Source organism: Saccostrea echinata, unplaced genomic scaffold (assembly GCF_033153115.1).
Source record: "Saccostrea echinata isolate AGI-Se365-2 ecotype Australia unplaced genomic scaffold, CSIRO_AGI_Sech_v1 ptg000033l, whole genome shotgun sequence".
Classification (NCBI taxonomy): Eukaryota; Metazoa; Mollusca; class Bivalvia; order Ostreida; family Ostreidae; genus Saccostrea; species Saccostrea echinata.
In genome coordinates this window covers 29,672,088-29,676,475 of record NW_026889782.1, presented here as the reverse complement: position 1 = coordinate 29,676,475, position 4,388 = coordinate 29,672,088, and the positions used below count along the sequence as shown (strand labels likewise).

The 4,388-nt window shown below is 34.7% G+C and overlaps 1 long non-coding RNA gene across 1 annotated transcript; it reads right to left on the bottom strand.

The window, feature by feature from the left end:
- Positions 1 to 2,170: 2,170 nt before the first annotated feature.
- On the bottom strand, positions 2,171 to 4,388 carry LOC133198837 (uncharacterized). The gene is made up of 3 exons (XR_009722610.1): positions 4,336 to 4,388; positions 3,014 to 3,143; positions 2,171 to 2,347 (listed from the first exon to the last, which is right to left on the bottom strand). It is a non-coding gene; the product is annotated as an uncharacterized LOC133198837 (long non-coding RNA).

Sequence of the window (4,388 nt, the reverse complement as noted above, 5' to 3'; positions counted from 1 at the left end):
GACAGACGGACAGACAGACGGACAAGCTGATTCCAATATACCCCCCCCCCTAAACTTCGTTTGCGGGGGGTATAAAAATTTCATGTAAATTTATTGAATCTGATTCGTCGAGAAACATTTGATAAAAAGATATTTATACCATCTGAATTATGATACATGTACCACTCCTCCAGAATGATAGAACGTAACACCGTCAACATTACTTGACCACGGATGACATTCAGATTACATTGACTGTGCTTAATCTATGTGCGTTCGGTTTACCGTTATGTGTACTTGTATAAAAGATCCAGTCATATTTAACAATTTTTGCATGTAAGATGCTGAAGTTCTCATTGACAATTTGTAGTCTTTGGAGATGTGGTTTTAAAACAATCTGTTGGAATTCCGATGGGTACTATTTGTGCTTTTCTTCCCTATTCCTTTGAAGCAGAATTTATTTAAAAACTTCTTCGTGAAAGGGAAAAAATCTTGCTATGCCTTCACCTCAACATTTAGATATAGGTATCGACGATAATTTATCAATTAACAATAGTTACTTTCATTCATATGTCGACTCGATATATCTCCCAGTGAACTCGAAATAAAAGACACCATAGAGTCTGCCACAATGCTCCATATTTATTTGTTATACTGGCTATAGACCATAATGGCCAACTAAAAACTAACCATACAACAAACGGAATGAATGCAGCTATTCCATTGCCAATTTCCCTTATTTATGAAGCAATACCCAAAATCACCTGCAAGTGCTGTTTATGTCTCCAAACTGATTGAATACGCAAGAGTATTCTCTGAATACGCCTGCAAGCTACTGACAAATATGTTAATGTTACAAGAATTTTAACAACCCCGTTCTAAGTCGACCTTTCGATTTTACGGTCGTTACTATGACCTTGTTTCTAAATACAGCCTATCGTTGGGTCGTATTTTGTCTGACGTGTTTCATACCAATTGTTAAGCCTTTGTTTTTATACTTAATTTGACTACAGAATGTGCCATCTACTTGATCAATATATTGGGTTCACGGCTGGAGTGACCGGATAACAGAGACTGTTCTATACTCAGCACATAATCCCACCTCTGGAGTTTCCAGGGGACGCTGTTTTCCCCTATTCGATTTGCGTTTCTGTGTCTTTGTGCATCTGACTTTCATTTATTTATTTATTTATTTTTTGGGAGAGGGAGGGGGCGGTAAGGGTTTATTTAGATTGTAAGGGTTTATTTAGATTAACTAAATGTTGATTATGGACAAAACATACTTTTGAAAAAAAAAATAGCATTGTATTAAGCTCATATAAAAGGACTACGAACGATAATATTGTTCTCCCGCCTATATCCAAGTCAGTTTACAAAAGTTAACATATTTGAATGATTTTTCATAGTTTTATAGATATTTATATGAATTTTCATAAAACATAAACTATTTTGGAAACAAAGAGAGATAACTCTATAATTTTTGTAAAACTTGTGTTTTTCACTGTAAAAATCAACGGAAAAAGGAAAATATTTTTAAAACATCCCCCACCCCCGTGAAACAAAAAAATCCATTTTTACAGGTAATATGGATTATTTCACAAATTCATACCAAAGCTTTTTGTGTTTCAAGGGGGGGGGGTATCTTTTTATAATTTGAATTTTACATTTTCAACCTACGTAGAGATTTAAGGATCATTTGTCCATTTCCGTGCATGTTTCAAATTTTGACGATGCTTTAAAGCGTGATTTCAATGGATAAAATTTTCTACCCCCCCCCCTTATTAAATGAGTTGTAAAATGGGGGAATTAATTTTTTGACGCTGGTTTAAAAATAATAAATCAATTACTAATGAAATCTTTTTTGCATTCAAAAAAGTTTAGTGGCCAAAATGCCATTTATTACGAATTAGAAGGAAATAAAATGTAGGCTGAAATCGAGAGTTAACTTGCGTAGTTCTTTTGGGACTGTGATTAGAAGCAAAAATGAAGCTTATCAATAATTCTTTATATCAGCATTGTTCCTTTGCTAAATTAGATACGTTTAGGCCTAATTTACATTTTCTATACAAAACAAAATGTATTACTAATAATACTGGAAATACAGTTAAACTTAATCACATCGCTTATTCCTTGTGATATTCATTCCGTTATTTCTATATAATCATTGACAGGGTAATCAGGTTTCATCTCGTCATACATATGCTCTGCAGTGTGGTAAGATGGTGGCCTCTCGTTATTTTGCTCTATTGGTTCTTCATATATTGAATCATATATTTCGTGTTCAGTATTGAATATCTTGGAGTTTTCACCTCGTTCGTTTTTATCCGAATTCGTTGATGAACTCCTCTTTCCTTGTCTTTTCCTCACACTGAAAGAATGATGCATATTTCACAAATTTAGAGGCATAAATAATAAATGGTTCATTTTTAAATCGAAAATAGATTAAACTTGAAAATCCAATGGAGATGATTTATTTTCATCCCCAGGCCTTGAAGAAGTGGATATCGTGATTTTCAACAAACTGATTAAACAGTTTTAATCTTTAGCTGACCCTTTTATTTCGTTAATAGTAGTTTTTGTAAGACCATCCTGATCCCATGTAAATTAACTTAAACAAACTGGAACCAAATGAATAAAAAATTACGATCCTTGCAAAATGAATATATTCTCTTGATCCCATGAACGTTCAATGATTTCTCTGTGTAAGATCTTAATAAAATGACCCTCTTTCCGAATTCTCTCCATCGAATTGGAGTTTATGCTAGATATGTGCACAGTTTAGGAAGTACATAAGTAGACAATATATGAACTTTGGAATTCGTATTCTATTCAGATTTTAATTTTCATGAGCAATAAACTGTTTCTGAATTTATAAATATATTGCTTATATTTTACAATTTTAAAATCATCATTCAAAGGTTTCAGTTATGTTAAGAAAATTAAACGTTGTGTATCTTTCCCTCATACGGAGATTTGAATCTAGAGACCATGTTTATTCACGCTGAGAGTTCTAACAAGTGCAAATCAAACCTACCAGCAGACCAGAACAATTACACCAGCTCCCAGGATGATAACAGAAGACACGCTGAGCGCCACATACAGTACATAGGAGGGTACCTCTAAGCCAGGCGTCTGTGATGTACTCGTCTGGGTCTGTGGTACGGCTGGAAAAGTTTAGAGTTGTTAAATATGTACATGTTGTTTATAAAGCACTGGTTTTCTGTGTTGTTCACCTTTCATCATCATTTTAATATGAATTTCAATATGACAGTCAATTTAATTTGAATTTACGATAAAAAACAAAAAACGGAAAAAAGACGGACGACCTTTATTCATTCATTTTCAAGGTTTCATCAGGATCGCAACACTTTTCAATAGCTTAATACTTCTTATTTTGATGTGTAAATGCTAAATATGATCCATTTAGTGCTTGCCCGTGCAATAGATATATCCGCCCCTCAACGCATACAAACTGCTTAAAATTTTACGGGATGACGTCACATCGTCAAGTGCATGCGATTAGAGATCTGTATATATATCTTGCTATATGATATTTAACTTACAACAAGCAGTGTGTAATAGTAAGAGTTTTTGTTTTTTAATGTTCTCCTACAGTTTAAAATAGTATATCATTTCATTTTAAGGACAGTTTAGTGTGATGTCAGAGTAAATATTTCCTGTATTAATTAGGCTCAGTTTACTTTTCGTAGCCTTATCTGTGCGTTCTCCTGGGCTATCCCCTGTAATCTTACCGTATTCATAGCTTTCTCTTATCTTACCCTGTAGCCGACCTTTAACAAACCTTCTCCTAACTATCCACTGTAACCCACCTTGATTAAAACCTTCTCCTAACTATCCCTTGTAACCAACCTAACTAAACCTTCTCCTAACTATCCCCTATAACCGACCTTTAACAAACCTTCCCCTAACTGTCCCTCTGTAACCTTACCGTATTCACAGCTTTCTCTAATCTTACACTGCAACCCATCTTAACCAAACCTTCTCCTAACTATCCACTATAACCCATCTCAACTAAAACCTTCACTTAACTATCCCCTGTAATCCACCTTAACCAAACCTATTCCTCCTAACTATCCCCTGTAACCCGACTTAACTAAAACCTTCTCCTAACTATTCCCTGTAACCCGACTTAACTAAAACCTTCTCCTAACTATCCCCTGTAACCCGACTTAACTAAAACCTTCTCTTTACTATCCCCTGTAATCCATCTTAACCTTAATAAAAACCTTCTCCTAATTATCCCCCTGTAACCTTACCTTATTCACAGTTTTCCCCTAACTATCCCTTGTAACCTACTGTTATGGGAGGCGTTTTCTGATATCTTCTGTAACTTACAGTTATCACAGCGTTCTCCGGACCATCCTTCAATACAGCCGTTTTTGCAATGT